Source organism: Pan paniscus, chromosome 12, assembly GCF_029289425.2.
Source record: "Pan paniscus chromosome 12, NHGRI_mPanPan1-v2.0_pri, whole genome shotgun sequence".
Classification (NCBI taxonomy): domain Eukaryota; kingdom Metazoa; phylum Chordata; class Mammalia; order Primates; family Hominidae; genus Pan; species Pan paniscus.
This window is the reverse complement of record NC_073261.2, coordinates 105,411,991-105,431,987: the sequence shown is the minus strand read 5'-3', so window position 1 is coordinate 105,431,987 and position 19,997 is coordinate 105,411,991. Positions and strand designations below refer to the sequence as shown.

Here is a 19,997-nt window from a genome sequence, read left to right as displayed (position 1 = left end):
GATTTCATATCTGGGACCTGGGTACATGATCTGAGACATAAATTTGAATGTTCAACAGCCAAATTATCCTGCCCCCTAGACATAACCTCCCATGATGCAAAGCAACAGGGAAGGTGCATGAATTCTTTCAGGCTCTATGAATGTCCCTGAGCAATTTGTTTCTTTAGCATCTTACATAAACATGGCTGGAATGACAAAAGCTTACCAGGGTGCCTATGGGGAAGGGGTGCAGTTCCAATGCCTGAAGTCTCTGTGACAACACCAAGGGAAAAACATTGGAATGGAAGCCAATATAATGAAATTGAACCTGCTCAAGTGAGCAGTTTTGTAGAAGGCATCCATTTTGGAGCTGAGCTCAAATACTACTGGAGCTCAGTATTGTAGAACAGCCTGATTCACCACCAGGTCTGCAGTAGAGTCCAGGTATGGCATTACCCTTTGATTTACCTAATCTGGGAAGAAGCCAATTGGCCTATGGAACACCTGAAAGTAAAACACTGCCCACCAGAGATGAGAAACTTTGCCTGCCTATAAACTCTGATAAGAGGCCCTTGATAACTGAAAACCACAGGAATGCCAACAATAAGTCTCAGTTATTGAGAAGTTCGCTGTCCAGTGGGAAAGGCAGGTAAATAACAATCCTCAAAAATAATACATTAAGTGCTATACTAAGGGTACATCCAGGGTGCTGTCAGAATGCAGAAGAGGCAGTACCTAATCCAGCCTGACAGTGAGGGTCAGGGAAGGCTGCCACTATATCTAGATTTAAGAAATTCAGAGCACAGTTGACATAGCTTGTCTTAAGGATGACACTTGGCCTTCTAAATAAATCAAACTTTTCCCAGAACCGTTCCAAAGGACTTAGCTCTGTGTATCCATCTGCATTCCCAGCGAATGGAAGAAAGGTCAGAAATGAGTTAATGCTCAGACACTGGCCTGTGACACTGTTTTAAATCTATTGTCACTGCTTTGTCTGCTGAATTAGTATTCCTCCCTACCTGATTTTCTTTAACAAGCCAGTTCTTTGTGTCTTCCAATATCCTTCTCTTCATATAATTTCAAAACAGATCTCCGTCTAACCACTTAAATTGTTTAGCTTCATGTGACATGTCTTCTGGAGGCTAACAGCATAATTGCTTTAGATAATTTTTTTGGTTTACATTATGTAAGATTTTACTTCACTTGACATTTGCTATTTTCCCTTCCCTACCTTCTGTATACTTCAAGGAATTCTGAACTGTCAGTGCTCACGCAGCATAAGCCTGGCACTTATTTTCAGTATGATATGTCACTTCATAACAAAAAACCTAGAAACATATTCATTTCCTGTAAAATTATCTGAGTTGAGTGAGTTTAAAGTTGGAGAATGGGCTCTACCTGGGGCTACAGAGAGAGCTCAAGCCCCTAAAAGTGAATGTCATCCTTTCATGCCCTGATGAAGCTGTTTATTTTCCATGACGTAGCACTTTCCATCCAGGACAAGGTCTGACCAGCCTGGCTCACGACAAAATTAGACTGGATATTGGCATCCTCTTATCTTTTTGTCTTTTCTCATTGGTATTGTTCACGTGTCCATTATTCCTCTGGTCTGGAGAGGCTGAAAGAACTCAGGAATTACAAGGATGGACCTTTCAGTTGCAGGCTGTGGACCTATAGTAGGTCCTTTAGAGTGGGATGATTTGTTGTTGGGTAAGGGCCTTGCTCAAGCATTGTCAGCCCAAGCTTGGACACAATGCAGGGTCACTTCAGTTCTCCTGGAAATGAGAATAGTGGTAGCCAGTGGAGAGACTATTTTTGGAATAACATTTCCAAAGGCCATTTCTACTTCAAAAATAAATATTATGCATGGATTGGTATGATCATGTAGATTTTCATGTTGGATCTGTTAATATGATAGATTATACTGACAGATTTTTAAACTGCTTTATTGAGATATAATCCATGTACCCTACAATTCACACAATTAAAGGATACAATTCAATGGTTTTTAGTACAATCACAGAGCTGTGCAACTGTCACCACAACTTAATTTCAGAACATTTTCATCACCTTCAAAAGAAATGCCATACCCAATAGCCATTACCACCACATCTCCCATTTACCCAAGCCCTAGGCAATCAATAATCTACTTTCTGTCTCTATAGATTTTTCCTCATTCTGGACATTTCACATAAATGGAATTATATAGTATGTAGTGGCTTGTTACTGGCTTCTTTCACTCAGCATACTGTTTTTAAGGTTTGTCTGTATTGTAGCATGTAAGAGAGGTAGTTCACTGTTTTTTATTGCCAAAAAATTTCCATTGTATAGATATATCACATTTTGTTTATCCATTGATCAGTTGATGGGCATTTGGGTTATTTCCTCTTTTTGGCTATTATGGATAATGCTGCTATGAACATTGATGTACAAGTGTTTTTGTGAACATATATTTTTATGTGTCTTGAATCTATACCTAGGAATGAAATTGCGGGTCATATGGTAATTGTATATTTAACCAGTTAAGAATTGAGAGAAAACAGGCAACAGTGAGAACTTTTCAGAAGAAAATGTTAAGGACAGTAAAAGGAGATTGTGTTTGGGACTGAAAGGGGCTATCCCTAGCCAGTCTGCATAATCTGGATATCAATGGTGGTAACAACAAACATTTCCTAGGTAGCCCTTAGAAAACAAAACTGCAAGTAAACTTTCTTTTAGTTATAATGTCCTAAGATATTTTTCTTATCCATACAGGGGGGTAGGTAGATTTTCTATTCTTGTAAATTATTTGTACATGGCAGGTCTCAGAAGCACTTAGGAGGAAATTGTATCAATTTCATTGCCTACAGTCATATCTGAATCTTGTAAAGCTGTGCTGTCCAACATTATGGCCACCAATCATGTGCTGCTTTTAAAATTAAAATAAAATAAAATTTAAAATTCAGTTCCAAATCACACTAGCCATACTTCTTTATTTCCTTACTTTCTTTTCTTTTCTTTTTGTTTTTTTGAGAGAGGGTCTCACTCTGTCATTCAGGCTGGAGTGCAGTGGTGTGATCATGGCTCACTGCAGCCTTGACCTTCAAGTCTCAAGCAATCCTCTGGCCTCAGCCTCCCTAGTAGCTGGGACTACAGGCACACACCACCACGCCCAGAAAAGTGAAAAAAAAAAATTTTTTTTTTTGTGACATGGGTTCTCACTACTTTTCCCAGGCTAAACTTGAACCCCTGGATTTAAACAATTCTTCTGTCTTGGCCTTCCAAAGCCTTGGGATTATAGGTGTGAGCCACCATGCCCAGCATTAGCCACATTTCAAGGGCTCAATCACCAGATTTTGTTTATGGCTTTGGTATCAGACAGTACAGACAGAGACTGCTCCCCTTATTGCAGCAAGTTCTATCAGACAGTGTTGTGCTATAGCATGAAAGCAGAGGTTCTCAACTGGTGGTGATTTTTACCTCCCAAAAGAATCTGGCCATGTCTTGAGACATTTTGATTTTTACAACCTAGTATGTCCGGAATTGGTGGGTTCTTGGTCTCGCTGACTTCAAGAGTGAAGCCGCGGACCCTCGCGGTGAGTGTTACAGTTCTTAAAGGCGGCGTGTCCGGAGTTTGTTCCTTCTGATGTTCAGATGTGTCCAGAGTTTCTTCCTTCTGGTGGGTTCGTGGTCTCACTGACTTCAGGAGTGAAGCTGCAGACCTTCGCGGTGAGTGTTACAGCTCTTAAAAGCGGCGCGTCTGGAGTTGTTCGTTCCTTCCGGTGGGTTCGTGGTCTCACTGGCCTCAGGAGTGAAGCTGCAGACCTTCATGGTGAGTTTTACAGTTCATAAAGGTGGTGCATCCGGAGTTGTTCGTTCCTCAGTCCGGAGCCGTTCGTCCCTCTCGCTGGGTTTGTGGTCTCGCTGGCTTCAGGAGTGAAGCTGCAGACTTTTGTGGTGAGTGTTACAGCTCATAAAGTTGGCGCGTCCGGAGTTGTTCGTTCCTCCCGTCGGGAGTTGTTCGTCCCTCTCTGTGGGTTTGTGGTCTCGCTGGCTTCAGGAGCGAAGCTGCAGACCTTCACAGTGAGTGTTACAGCTCATAAAGGCGGCGCGGACCCAAAGGCGAGTAACAGCAAGATGGCTGCCACGGGACCTAGAAAGGGGAGAAGCCATGTTGCCCAACTCCAGAGGTTGGTATAAGAGTTTGAAAGGTATTGTCTGATTTCAGAAGCCTTTTCCTGTAAATGCCAGGTGGCATCTCATACTATCCCTGACTGGTTAGTGTAAAAACGACTTCCCCTAAGAAGGTGCAGAGTCCTCCTTTCTTAGCAGTGAGGAGGTCTAGGCCTTGGTGGTTCTAGGGGAGGGAGGTATCCACTGGGTGGAGGCCAGAGATGTTCCTAAACATTCTGCGAGGCACAGGGCAGCCTCCACCATGATTAGCCATCCAAATCGTCAATAGTGCTGAGATGGGAGAGTTCCCTTGACACCTTTGTAGAACTTGCGACAGGGGTGTGGCTCATTTACTCCTCCGCCAGGCTCAAACCCCTTGCTGGAGGGGGAGTACAAATGTGAGCAGGTGCAGGAGCTGGGGTGAGTGCCTTTGGGTGTCCGCAGGAATGAACCGCGTACCGGCCCGCGGCAGCATCCTCTAAAACCCCAGAGGGGATGTACTACAAACAATGGTCTTTTAGCTTTGCCATCCACGGATGGCTTAAGTGTTAAAACAGCTCAGTGAAGTGTCAGTCTTTTTGGGTTCCCACACCCGGTGTATCCCAAATTATTGTCTGGTGTCCAAGAAGTATCAGGTCACATGAGCAGATTGAAGGGTGGTATATGCACAGGATTTCATTGAGCTATGGGAGTTGCTCTCAGTGTCATGGGGAGCTGGAAATGGGATAGAGTGGAAATATAATCTTCCCCTGGAGTTCAGCATGGGATGGCTAAACTCCTCTCCAACCATAGTCTCTGACGTGCAGACGTTCAGACGCTTCTCTTCTCTCCTCTGCTGCACTGCTCTGCTCCTCTGCCAATGGAGCTTGGGCTTTTTATGGGTACAGGGTTGGGGGTGTGGTGGGCCAGGGTGGTTTTTGAAAAGGCAGAATTCAGGCGTGAAAACAGGGAGTGAAGTTCTCGTTTGGGGCTGCAGGCCCAGGTTTGAGAGCGGAACACTTGCTAGGGACCCCACCCTTTTCTACCTAGTATTTCCCTGCCTCCTGTTTGTATCAGTGCCAAGGTTGAGAAACCCTCTTCTAAAGCAATGATGTCTACAATGAGCCTGATTTTTATCAAAAAATCTAAAGAATCACCTGGCCAGCTTTTAAAAATCCATATGCTTGAGCCCTACCCCGACGATTTTGATTAAGAAAGAAGAGGATCTCGGGACTTGTGTTGTTCAAAAGCTTTCCAGGTGATTCTTAGGATTGGCCAGATTCAAGAACTATTGTATTAAAGTACACTGAATCTCAACTTTCAGTTTAGAAGAAAACCACCTGGTAAGCATTAGCAGTACTCTTAGAATAGGTTAATGACTCTAAGGCCATTACCTCTTCTGTTTAATTTCTCCAATTACCTCTTTCTCAATTAATGGGGTCATTAAGCACTTAAGACTTGCATTAATTTCCCTCCTCTCTTTTGTAATTCTTTCATTCTGCATAAATCTAGTTTGCAAATGATTACAGCTTGTTAAATATTGTACACTTTCTGTTTACAAACAGAACAAATGACCTAGAAAATGTTTGGCAGCTGTCTTTGTTCATTAGGGTTTAACAGGAAATAGCTGAGTAAACAAGCAGTCTAGCCCTGTAGGTGGCATAGCATGACATATTATAGTCCATTTCTTTGCTACTAAATAACTTAATGCATGCAAGTGAAATTCACTTTAAATGATTTGAAGTTGCTTACTTTAAGGTCAATATAATTCCACTGAAGTTAGAAAAGTTTAAATGAATTAATTTTAGGTTTAAGATATTCATCTGCTTTCCACTTTCCATCATTCTGTAATAAATTACACAAAGGAAATACTCCCTGCTCTCAAGAAACTTGAAAGGTAATACGATGTAGTTGTGGAAATGATGCATAAATACAAGTAACTACAAGAAACATGTCAAACATTCTAAGAAGAGTTATACATTTGAGAGGAAGAGATCTTTTCAGATGAAGATCTAGGAAATTGTTATGGAAGTAGCAGCATCTTACCTCCCCCTACACCCATTCAAAAAATGTTTGCTAGTGCCTACTCCATGCGAGGTCCACTATATTAGGAGCTAGGGATAAACAGACACAATCCCTCTACTCATGGAACTTACTTTCCTAGAGAGTAGTTAGCCAGTTAATTAGTTATTGTGTGCCTACTGTGTGCCAAGCATACAGACAGACAGGCAATTACGATTCAAAGTGATAAGTGCTAAGATACAGGAAGGACATGATAAAATTAATTCTTGGCTGGATTTTTATCACATTGATTCTTTTCTAAGCACAGACATTTCTCTGACCTCATTTGCAAGGACAGGATCATAGGGCATTCATTCACCCTTAGCAACAATTAATCATGATATGGACTTTGATATCTGCCATTTAGTGACATATTGAAATTATCTAGTGGATACTAGTGTTAACTCTGGCCTTCCTCAGGAATCTGTAAAGAATTATAACTAAGAATCTACCAATATAATTCTCAATTTGTTAATACTTCTGATAAAGTTTACTGATAAAACTAAAATGTATTGGCTCTTGTCTATAAATCCAGTACCTATGTCAATTGTGAGATTATTCACATATATGATCACTATACAGAAGTTTATAGTAATGGCTGGCTTTAATCAACCCTCAAATTATTTCAAATTATGAAACATTTAAAATATACAAAAAGCACAGAAATTTAATATAACAGACACCTACTCACCATAATTCCTAAAAGATAATAATATTTTGCTTTTTTTTGCCTTCAGCTGTGTCTCTGTCTTTTTGCCAGTTTCTTCATAACACAAATGAAATAAAACAATAAAGATACAGCCAAAATTCCCTTTTGTATCCCTGTCTCCTATTCCTTCAAGTTTTCTTCCTTCCAGAGGAAACCAGTATCTTGAAGTTGGTAAATTGGCATTCTAAATCTCCCATATTAAATTTTTTTCTATACATGTATGAGTATGCATGCATAAACAATATATACTATTGTTTGTTTAACATCTACGCAAATCAATACAATTGTGTGTATCCTTTTGCAACTTGTTCTTTTATTTTAAAGCTTTGTTTCCCTGATTTTTAGATACGCATAGATTCAGTTCATTCATTTTAACCGCAGAACAGCAGGCCATCATATGACTGAGCCACATGACCTTACTGAGAGGGCTTTTCCTCTTTTGTGTTCATAGCATTCACTCAACCTTATCTGTAGTTCAGGTCTCTTTTCCTCATAATATTTTTTGTTTGTCTTTCCTTTTCTTGGTAAGTCTTGCTAGAGATTTGTCCACTTTATTAGTTTTATCAAAGATAAAACTTTCTTTTATTTTTCTATTTCATGAATTCCTGTTGTACTTTTCAATGTTTATTGCTTCCGTCTTTATTTTTTGTCAGTTTTATGGAAATATAATTTATATACAATAAAATTCACCAATTTTAAGTGTATAATTCAATGACTTTTGGCAAATGTATACAGTAGTATGATCACCGATACCATCAAGATACAGAACATTTCTAGCAGCTCAGAAAGTTCGCTTATGCCTTTTTGCAGTTAATTCCCTCCTTTCTCTCCCTGAGCCCTGGCAGCTACGAATCTGCTGTCTGTTATTATAGCTTTGCTTTTTCTGAGACTTCATATAAACATAAATGAACAGTATTTTGTCTTTTGTGTATGGTCGCTTCAATTAGGATAATGCTTTTGAGTTATATCCATGTTGTTACATGTATCTGTAGTTTGTTTTTTTTTTTTTTTTTTTAAGTGCTAAGTAGTATTCCATTGTCAAAGTTGACTATTCTGTTCCATGAATCTACTTGTCTCTACATAAATCACTGTGTTGATTATGTGGCTTTTGAGGATGTCTTGAAATACGGTAGGGCAAATCTTAACAATTTTGTTCTTTAAAAAAGGCCGATTGTAGCCGGGCGTGGTGGCTCATGCCTGTAATCCCAGCACTTTGGGAAGCCGAGGGGGGTGGATCACGAGGTCAGAAGTTCTAAGACCAGCTTGGCCAAGATGGTGAAACCCTGTCTCTGCTAAAAACTACAAAAATTAGCTGGTGCAGTGGCAGGCACCTGTCATCCCAGCTACTCGGGAGTCTGAGGCAGAAGAATCGCTTGAACCCGGGCAGCCGAGGTTGCAGTGAGAGATCACGCCACTGCACTCCAGCCTGGGTGACAGAGTGAGACTCAGTCTCAAAAAAAAAGAAAAAAAAAAGTGCCGATTGTGATTTTGATTGGGATTGTGTTAATTCTGCAGATCAATTTTGGGAGAACTGACATCTTAACAGCATTAAGCTATCAGATCCATAGCACTGACTATGTCATCATCTATTTAGGTCTTTAAACATTTCCCTTAGAAACATTTTATAATTTTCAGTGTACAGGTATTGTATATATTTTCTCTAAGTATTTCTTTTTTTTTTTTTCTTTCTTTCTTTTCTTGAGATGGAGTCTTGCTCTGTCACCCAGGTTGGAGTGCAGTGGCATGATCTCGGCTCACTGCAACCTCCTCTCCTCAGTTCAAGAGATTCTCCTGCCTCAGCCTTCTGAGTAGCTGGGTGAGTGCCACCACGCCAGTTAATTTTTGTATTTTTAGCAGAGATAGGATTTCACCATGTTGGCCAGGCTGGTCTCAAACTCCTGACCACAAATGATCTGCCCACCTTGGCCTCCCAAAGTGCTGAGATTACAGGCGTGAGGCACCACGCCTGGCCTGTATTTATGATGATATTATAGATAATTTTTAAAATTTGTTTTTCCAGTTGTTCAATGCTAACATGTATTGTTTTTTCAGTTGTTCAATGCTAACATGTAGAACTGATTTTTTAAATGTTGATTTTGTATCTTATTACCTGCTAAACTTGCTTAAAAATTCTAATAGTTCTGTGAATTCCTTAGGATTTTCTACATACAGGACCAAGTCATCTGTGAATAAAGGCAGCAGTACTTTTCCAATCTAGATGCATTTATTTCTTTTCCTTGATCTATTACACTGGTTAGAACCTTCAGTATAATGATGAATAAAAGTGGTAAGAGTGAATATTTCTGCCTTGTTTTCTGATCTTATGAGGAAAACATTCAGGCTTTTAAGTGTGATATTAGCTGTAGGAGTTTTTAAGTCAAGGTGAAATTCCCTTCTAGGTAGTTCCTAGGTAGTTTGGAGTTTACATCATAAAAGGAAGATGAAGACTGTCAAATGGAGTTTCTGCCTTTATTAAGGTGATTATATAACTTTCCTGTTCTTATTTCCTAAATTGATGACATATATTGACAGATTTTTAAATGTTAAGCCAACCTGCATTCCTAAATGTCACATGACATTTTCTTTCTATATTTCTGGACTTGCTAATATTCTGTTAAGGAATTTTATGTTCATGTTCGTGAAGGGTACTGGTTTGTAATTTTCCTTTCCTTTTACGGCTTTGCCTAGTTTTGGTATCAGGGTAAGGTTTGCCTCATAAAACAAGTTGTGAAGATCTTTCTTTTCTATTTTTTGAAAGATTTTGCAAAGGATTGGTATGATTTCTTACTTAAATGTTTGGTATCATCCACCAGTGCAAACATCCGGGCTTAGAATGTCCTTTGTCCTTCACTCATGTCAGGTGAATGAGTAAGGAACGGAGCCAACCCCACAGTATATAAGTATTCCTTTTTCTCCACAACCTTGCCAGTATCTGTTATTTTTTGACTTTTTAAAAATAGCTATTCTGACTGATATGAGATGGTATCTCATTATGGTTTTGATTTGCATTTCTCTAATGATCAATGATGTTAAGCATTTTTCTCACATGCTTGTTGGCCACATTGTTGTCTTTTTTTTTTTTTGACGGAGTCTCGCTCTGTCGCCCAGGCTGGAGTGCAGTGGTGTGATCTCAGCTCACTGCAAGCTCCGCCTTCCAGTTTCATGCCATTATCCTACCTCAGCTGGGACTGCAGGTGCCCGCCACCATGCCTGGCTAATTTTTTGTATTTTTAGTAGAGGCGGGGTTTCACCGTGTTAGCCAGGATGGTTTCGATCTGACCTCGTGATCCGCCCGCCTTGGCCTCCCAAAGTGCTGGGATTACAGGCGTGAGTCACCGCGCCTGGTGGGCCACATGTATGTCTTCTTTTGACAAGCATCTGTTCATGTCCTTTGCCTACTTTTAATGGGGTTGCTTTTTTTTTTAAATTTGTTTAAGTTCTTTGTAGATGCTAAATATTAGACCTTTGTTGGATGCATAGTTTGCAAAAATTTTCTCCCATTCTGTTGGTTGTCTGTTTACTCAGTTGATAGTTTCTTTGGCTGTGCGGAAGTTCTTTAGTTTAATTAGATCCTATTTGTCAATTTTTGCTTTTGTTGCAATTGCTTTTGGCATCTTTGTCATGAAATCTTTGCCCATGCCTATGTCCTGAATGGTATTGCCTAAGTTGTCTTGCAGGGTTTTTTCAATAAGCCAGATTTTGGGTTCTTTTATTTTTCACTATTTTTTCTTTTCTATTTTATTTATTTTTTGCTTTGATTTTTATTATTTTTCTTTATTCTTATCGATGTTTAATTTACTCTCAAAGTGTTTTAATGTAAAAGTTTATAACATTATTATGAGAGCACTTAATAATATAAATTTCCCTCAAAGCACTACTTTCTATATATTGCATGAATTTTGATACACTGCCTTTTAATTTCCATTTAGTTCAATATATTTTCTATTTCCCTTGTGATTTCTTCTTTTACCCTTAGTTATTTAGAAGTGTATGTTTAATTTTCAAATACTTTGAGTTTCTCTAGATATCTGTTTGCTACTGATTTCTAATTTAACTATTGTGTTCATAGCACATACTTTGTATGACTTGAATTCTTTTACATCTATATGGACTGGTTTTATGGTTAAGAATATGATTTATTTTGGCACATGTTTTGTGTGCAATTATAAAGATTGTTAGGTGGGATTTTTATTAAATGTAATTTTCAAGTTAATTGAAAATATTGGTCAAGTCTTTATACCTTTACTGATTTTCTTTTTACTTGGTCTACATTTAAAATCTTTAACTATAATTGTGAAATTTTCCATTTCTCTTTTCAGTTTTAACACTTTTTTGCTTCAGATGTTTAGGATCTGTTATTATTTGCATATACATAGAAGACTATTATGTCTTCTTAATGAATGAAACTTATATCATTATATATTTACATTGTTTCACTCTGGTAATATTCCTTGCACTGAAATCTGGTTCATTTGATATTACTATGACCACTGAAAGTTTCTTTGGATTGTATGGGCATGGAATTTATTTTTCTCTCATTTTACTTCTAACCTATGTATTTATATTTAAAGTGGGTTTCTTTTGGCCAACATACAATAGATTCTTGCTTTTTAACCCAATCTGACAAACTGTGTCTTTAATTGGACTATTTATACCACTTATATTTAATGTGATTAATATCATTAATATGGTTAGGTTTTTATCTACCATCTGCTATTTGTTTCTTATGTTCTACATCTTTTCCCTCTTCCCCATTTTCTTGCCTTCTTTTGGTTAAGCTGATTTTTTTTATAATTTCATTTTTATCTCCAGTCTTGGATATATATTAGATTTTTCTCTAGGGTTTACAATTACATGATGAACAATTTACAGTTGGACACTTAATCAAAATGTACCACTTTCCACAGAGTGTAAGAATTTTAAAGCAGTATACTTTCATTTTCCTCTTCTATCCTTTGTGCTCTTGCTATTGTAAAACTTACTGCTAATACAGTATACATTCAACAAACTTTTGGTTTGGTTTTAAACAATTACTTCTTAAAGGTTTTTTTAATGAGAAAAATATTTAATGGTTATTTTACATATTAATAATTTTCAAATGTCTTCTTTCTTTGTGTATATCCACATTTCCATTTGGCGTCATTTAATTTCTGCCTGAAGAACTACCCTTAGTATTTCTCGTAGTGGGAAAAAATTAAAATTCTTTCTGGATGATGAATTTTCTCAGCATTTGTCTGTCTATGAAAGTCTTTATTTAGCTATCATTTTTGAAAGACAGATATTTTTTGCTTTGTATGGAACTCTTGGTTGCCAGTTTTTTCTTTCAGTGTTTTAAAGATGTCACAGCATTGTCTTAAAGTCTGTCTGGTTTCTGATGAGAAGTTGCTTTCATTCTTTCCTTTGTTCCGCTGTACATGTAACACTCCACCCCCGATTCTGGCTTCTTTTAAGGTTTTATCTTTATCATTGTTTTTCACCAATTTGATTGTGATGTGTCTTGGTGTGATTTTCTTCATGTGTCCTGCTTAGATTTCAATGAGATTTCCGGATCTGAAGTTTTATAGTTTTCATCAAGTTTTTTAAGTTTCAGACATTATTTCTTCAAATGCTTTTGTTTCCTTCATCTTTGACATTGTCCCGCAGCTCACTGATATTCCTTCCTGTTTGTTTTCCCATTGTTTTCACTCTTTCATTTTGGATAGTTTTTCTTGCTATGCCCTCAAAGTAAATTAATCTTTGGTTCTGCAGTGTCTAGTATGCTAATTATTTTTAGTATATTTTTCATTTCATATCCTATATTTTCACTCCTAAAATTCAAGTTGAGTCTTACTTATATCTTCCTTGTGTTCATGTTTTTCTCTATCTTCTTAAAGTGTGGAGTTGATTTTGCTGTTCTAACATTCTTATTTGTTAAATTTATAATCTCTGCCATTTCTGGGATTGATTGATTTTTGCCCCCTCTGGCTGTGGGTTGTATTTTCCTGCCTGCTTACCTAACTGGTGATTTGCCATTGGATTCTGGTCACTGATGGTTGCTGGATTTTATCTCTTTAGATATTTTTGGGCTTTATTCTGAGATTCAGTTAAGTTAGTTGAAATGAATTAAATAGTTTTTAAGGCTTGTTTTTAAGTGTTAGGTAAATCCAAAGCAGATTTAGTCTAGGGTTAATTTGCTCCCTTTACTGGGGCAATACCTTTTTGAGGATTCTGTTTGATGCTCCCAGTATTAGGAAGTCTTTCTTTCTTGTTGGTTTGAGCATGGACTACGCCTAATGAGAAGTGAGCTGTGAGCATTGTTGCACCTGTTCCTTTCTGATGGTTCTTTCTTTGGTGTTAGGTAACTTCCTTGCATGCTTGTGTAGATCTGCACTCATGCAAAGACATAGAGGGGAACCCTACTGCAGATCTCTGGTGCTGTCTGTGTGTATCTCCTGACCTCCTAGAACTCTGAATTCTGTCTTCTCAAGCCAGGAAGGCTGCTGGACTCTGTTTTGTTTTCCCCCTTGCACTGTAGTCTGGAAATTCTCTTCAGGCAGTGAGCTCGGGCAATCATAAGGCTTACCTTATTTGTTTCCCTTCTCTTTGGGATTACTGTCCAGCACTGCCTGTTTTTTGATGTCTAAAAACCATTGTTTCATATTTTATCTGCTTTTCAAGTTATTTAAGATGTTAGGATAAATCCCATTCCTATTTGTCTATCACGGTTGAAAGTGAAATTCTCCCTACAATTTTTTTTTTTTCAGTTTTCCTTGTTCTTTATCTGGCTTCTTGAGTTGAAAACTTAACTCATTTAATATAAATGTATGCATTTTTTAAAAAAAGTGTAATTAAAAGCATGTTAAATGTTACGAAGGCTAGGAATTAAGCACTGCATTCACTGTTCCACAATTCTACATGTGTTGGTATGTTGCACTTTCAATTCAGTTTGAAATCGTTTAAAGTTTCCTTTGTGACTTCGTTTCATGAGTTACGTTCCATGAGTTACTTAGGGATGTAGTTTTAGTTTCAAAATACTTAAAAAAATGCCTTTTATTATTTCTAATTTGGTAAGTTCAGATAATGTGCTGTGTGAAACTATTTTTTTTCAAATTGTTGAAACTTTGGTGAGCAACTCTTTCATTGCTTTTTATATTGTCCCATATATATTTGAAAAGAATGCATATTCTATGTTAGGTGCAGTATTCCATTTATATATCTAATGGACCACATTTTGTCAAACTTACTACAACCATACCAATTATTTTACCATTTTGATGTATCAATTTCTTTTATTTATTTATTTATTTATTTATTTATTTATTTATTTATTTATTTTGAGATGGAGTTTTGCTTTCTGCCCAGGGTGGAATGCAGTGGCACAATCTCAGCTCACTGCGACCTCTGCCTCCCAGGTTCAAGTGATTCTCGTGCCTCAGCCTCCTGAGTAGCTAGAATTACAGGCACCCGCCACCACACCTGGGTAATTTTTGTATTTTTAGTAGCGACAGAGTTTTGTCATGTTGGCCAGGTTGGTTTGAACTCCCGACCTCAGGTGATCTGCCCACCTCGGCCTCCCAAAGTGCTGGGATTATAGGCATGAGTCACCATGCCTGGCCTTTTGGATGTATCCATTTCTGATAAAGGTATGTTAAATTTTTTTTACCATGATCTGATTTGTCAATTTCTTTATGTAGTTTTCAGATTTTGCTTTCTGCTTAGAAGTTTTATTATTATGTTTTTGTGCTATATTAAGTTTCTGGTGCAATATGAGATAATAAACAACTCCAGAATCTCAGTGGCTTCCAAAAGCATTTATTTCTTGCTGAAAGCTCTGTAGGTCAGCTGGGGTGGCTGTGCTTCAGGCTGCTGGGTAGGGTTAGGTTTATTCCATATTCTGTTAACTCCAGGACCAGTGACTGCTCAGGGCCTTTTCTTCTTAAGAGGGGAATTTATTAGAGAGGAAGCCACACCACAAAAGCATGTTTAAAGCTTCTGGTATATGTTACTTCTGTTTACACTCCATTGGCTGAGATAAATCACATGGTTAAGCTCAACATCATTAGGGCTGGCAAATTAACCCTGTCCCAAGGGTGGCACTGCAAAGTTATATGGTAAAGGGGATGAATATATAATTCTCTTACATGGGGAGAGTAAAGAATTGGAAGCAATAATCTAATAAGCCACCAAAATTATGTATTAATAATTTTGATATCTTCTTGGTGTATTAATTTATTCAACAAATACTTTCAGGATAACTACCACGTATAAGGCACTGCCCCAGGTAGATAGGAAATACTAGTGAACAAAAAAGCCAAAGATCCTGCCCTAGGGGAGCTTATATTTTTCCAGGCAAAACACATACTAAAAAATAAACACAATAAGTAAATTATAATATTATAGGTGCTATGGAACAAAGAAAATGCAAAACAGATGAAGGGTGCTTGGGAACTGCAGGAACAGAAGACAGGTTGTGGTTTTAATATGGTGGTCAGAGAAAGGACTGTTACATTATCATCTTTTTTTTTTTTTTCCAGCTGATATTAACATGGCTAAACCCACTTTACCTCCATTAGAATTTGCATGGTGTAGAAGATTAACTTTAAAAACATCTCTAATTCTTTATTCTTCCCTGTATCTACACATTTTGCAAATCACCTGCAGATTTTTACCATTAAGCATAGGAGTTTGTTTCCCTGATAGGATAGAATTTTCTGGGATGATGATGTGCCAGTTCTGAGCCTGTCCCTCAAAAGGACTGTGTACTTACTCCTGCTGTCTCTTGGAACCTGGCTACTGCCATATGTACAAGCCCACGCTAGCCTGCTGTATGATGAGAGAAATGTGAGGAAGAGCTGAACCAGCTAGCCACACCCCCAAATACATGAGAGAGCAAAGCTAATCCATTGATAACCCATCAGATGACCCCATCTAACCTATAGATTTGGGAATCACATAAATGCTTACTTTTTATGTGGTTGTTTGTTATACAGGATTATTGTGGTAATAGATAATGGATACATATGGTATATACTTTTTATCCCTTCATTTTCAATCTTTGCATATGGTGCTTTCTCAGTGTATATTTTGCAAGTCACATATAGCTGAATTTTAATTTTTTTTGCCTACAGGGTTTGTAACTTTACATTTTAAATAAACTTAATTATACTTGTCTTTTTTTATAATGCCCAGAGTTAATAATACATAGCTTCATCACACCAAATAAGATAATTCTTGTAAGAGACTTTAACTTCATGCTTATCTGTGCTCCTGTTCCTCTAAAGTATGTTGACATCACCAAGAGTTTTAGTTCTAGATAATGATTCAATTTGTTTAAATAGTGTTCCAGTTTTCTGAGGAATACACAATTATATGTTATTTCACAGATGTGTCACCAGCAATTATTTAAAATTATGCTAATTGCTTAATTCTAAAAGACTCTTTTCCTTCACATTTTAACCCTTCTGATATCAGGAGGCATCTCAAAATTAGTGGGTACATTTTATATAGTATTTCTCCTTGATTTATATCATTTTGACATTCCTCTATGTCCTTTGTCTCTGCCTGGTCAAGTCCTCATCCTTAAAGGCTTAATTCATTGTTTCCTCCTCCAGAAAGCTATCCCTAACCTTCTGGTTCCCATCTCCGTGCCTTTAATATCAATCATGTTTTGTTACAAAATCTGTTTGAGCGTCTGCATTCCTCACCAGGGAGAACTTCTTAAGGGAGGTTCCAACTATTGTCCACTTTATATTCCCCTTGGATCTTACGTATTTCTAGAGGCATACATAATTAATATATGTGTGTTAAAAGTATAAATTAAACAACAAATTGAAAGGTAGCTTACAAGAACTGTGAGGGGTCTGAGATTTTACTCTGCTGCAAGCTAACAAGTCAGCTTGCCACAATGTCATGGATGCTGACAGAAGATAGAAGACCTCCTGAGTTAGAGTCAAAAACGATTACTCACAGCAAAAGCAGTAGCTGGAGTGCAAACTTGGTTGCATTGGTTTCTGGAGCACCAGTTCTGCAGGGCAGCTTAGGTGGTCCTAGACCTATGCTTGCACAAACATGGGTTGTGTCATGGGAGACGAATGTGGAACCTAGAAAATGTACCACTGACAGCAGCCGTGGTCTGAAAGGAGAGCTTACAGCATCTCTCAACATTGCTCACTGGAAATGGCCATGAGAAATGTTCTAGATAAAGAGTGGTCAGGGCCTTCCATCCTTGGCATAACCCACCAAGACATCTAGGCATTTAAGAGACCCATGGAGTAGTGTTTCTCAATAGTAAAGAAAGCAGTTAGATGCAGATGGTGTTTTTTACTGTTATGATAACAAAACAATAAAAAACAGACATAAGAACATTTGTTACTTCCTCAGGCCACTGAGCATGGGGTTAACAGTTCCTTCCTTGGCCTCCATTGTACCATAATGGAAACTCACAATGAAGACCTTGAACTATCCAGTAAAAGTTAAAACACTTTTTTTTTTTGAGATGGAGTCTTGCTCTGTTGCCCAGGCTGGAGTGCAGTGGAGCGATCTCAGCTCACTGCAACCTCCGCCTCCCGGGTTCAAGTTATTCTCCTGCCTCAGCCTCCCGAGTAGCTAGGACTACAGGCACGCACCACCATGCCAAGCTAATTTTTGTACTTTTAGTAGAGACGGGGTTTCACCATGTTGGCCAGGATGGTCTTGCTCTTGACCTCGTGATCTGCCCGTCTCGGCCTCCCAAAATGCTGGGATTACAGGTGTGAGCATTTAAGAAGACAGGATGTGTATAAAATATAATCAGTTTCACAGAAATTCTAGCTGAAATGCTTAAAATAAAGGTTTGGTTTTTAAAGAAGTAAGGTTCAGAAATCTAGAAAGTTAAGGTATATAGACCTAGTCAATCTTTGATAATGGTAGATAAAAATATTCAAAATTCTTCTTGTGAGATTTAAGGTAATGATATGTGGCCAAAGTTGATGTGTATTCATATTACTAAAAACTTTTTTTTTCACACTGTTGTCAGATGCTTATGTATATCTTTTTGGCTGCTCACTGTTATATTTCAAATACATAAAATGTAGATTTTATTCAATTTACATTGATACTTTTAGAAGACTTTGAGAATAGGATGTAAGGGACTTGCTTTTCTGTTTCATCATTAATAATGTGACCCATGACTGGATGACATTAATAAATGATGTTCCATACTAAAGGCAATTCTTGATAAGAGACATTATATTGCTCTAGTACACATGAACCATGAACCAATAATTTCCAATTTCTAAAAGAATTCTTCTCCACAAAGACCACAATGAATTTCAAGTGAGATTTAGGATCTGATTTAAATGAACTTAGAAAAACATTTACTTGTATTTTGTCTTATATCTCTTGTTTCCCAACTACTCTCTAAATCATAGAATTCATAGGAAATATTAACTGCTTTTTAATTTCTCTTTGGGAAATTCACCAATTTTATACGTTCTGAACTAGGAATTTAACTAGCTCCTATACATTTACAGAAAGAAATTGACTGCCACATATTTGTGACTATTGTTACGAAAAGGTGAACACTTTATCCTCGCTACTGAGTTGGGAATATATCTAGATGACATTTATGATTGTTTCCTAAATCAAACAAGATATTTGGGGAAGCTCTACTTGCAAAACATATTAAATGGCAAAGAAGCTTTGGTTAGAAGTGAGGAGGGCTATAAGGAAGAAATAGATAGGAGTAGAAAATAAAAGGGCCAGAATAAATAAAAGAAGTCTATTTTGTAGGCTTGGGGAAGGGAATGTTGAAGCTAAGGGTGGAGCAATGGCATGCAGAAGAAACTGGGGACTTCCAGGGACAAAGGGGAGGCTGGAGGAGAGGAGTGAGGAGGGGCCGGCGAGGTGGCTCCCGCCTGTAATCCCAACACTTTGGGAGGCTGAGGCAGGAGGATCACCTGAGATCAGGAGTTTGAGACCAGCCTGACCAACATGGTGAAACCTTGTCTCTACTAAAAATACAAAAATTAGCCAGGTGTGGTGGCAGGCACCTGTAATACCAGCTATTGAGAAGGCTGAAACACGAGAGTCTCTTGGACCCGGGAGGCGGAGGTTGTAGTCAGCCTAGATCACTACACTGAAGTCCAGCCTGGGCAACAAACAGCAAAACTCTGTCTCAAAAAAAAAGCAATCAGGACAGGTTTTCTCTAAGAGATATGGCAAGCACATCATAGGACAAGAAGGTAGACAGGAGCTTAGGGGAAGGGGCAGAGCTGGGGGTTTCAGGAAATATTAAGAAAAGGAGCTTGAGGGCAATGAGGGCTGGCTGCTCGACCACCTGGAGGGCTGTGCTGGGGAACCAGAAAGAGCTGTGTGGGAAGGAAAGGGATTGGAGGTTAGGCACGGTGGCTCATCCCTGTAATCCCTGCGCTTTGGGAGGTGGAGGCAGGAGGATCTCTTGAGCCCAGGAGTTTGAAACCAGCCTGGGCAACATAGCTAGACCCCATCTCTAAGAAGATATTAAAAATCAACCAGGTGTGGTGGCATGTGACTGTAGTCCTTGCTACTTGGGAGGCTGAGGTGGGAGGATCACTTGAGCCCGAGGTGGGAGGATCACTTGAGCCCAGGAGGTCAAAGCTACAGTGAGCCATGATCACACACCACTGCACTCCAGCTGACAGAGTGAGCCCCTGTCTCAGAAAAGAAAAAGCTTATCAAAATGTGCAAAACTTTTATAATAAAATCTCCAAAATATTGCTGAGAAATCTAACAAATAAATAAATGACTATTTGGATTTGTTGTTGTCTTCAGATGGAGATGACATTCTTTTACAGCTTTATTAAAACATAAATAAATAAATAAATAAATAAAATAAATAAAGGGAGTGGGATGAAACCTGGGCCTTGGAGAGGGAATAGGATAAGGAAGTCCTAGAGGAGGTTGGGGAAGAGAAGAGCCTGGGTGTGTATGGGAAGCCATAGCCTTCTGCCTGTCTAGGAGGGAGGCCACACGGCCAGGACACTGTTTCTGGGAGCAGATAAGAGATACAGTGAAAAGGAAGCATGCTTCCTTTTCATGTCCCACTTACAATGGTCTTGTGGACCAGATCTGGTGATATGTATACCATATTTTCAGAAAAATTTCAATAATATCATTTTTA

The 19,997-nt window shown here is 38.3% G+C and overlaps 1 protein-coding gene across 6 annotated transcripts in view; it reads left to right on the top strand.

The window, feature by feature from the left end:
- Positions 1-2,608: 2,608 nt before the first annotated feature.
- Positions 2,609-19,997, top strand: part of TDRD15 (tudor domain containing 15) — a 45,992-nt gene continuing 28,603 nt past the window's right edge. For 2 of the 6 annotated variants that reach the window (XM_055108181.2, XM_055108185.2), the window contains exon 1: positions 2,609-3,790. The gene's annotated coding sequence lies outside the window, so the exon portion shown is untranslated. Of the gene's footprint in view, positions 4,149-8,583; positions 8,697-19,997 lie in introns of all 6 variants that reach the window. The other 4 variants (XM_055108180.2, XM_055108182.2, XM_055108183.2 and 1 more) reach the window with 3 other exon arrangements.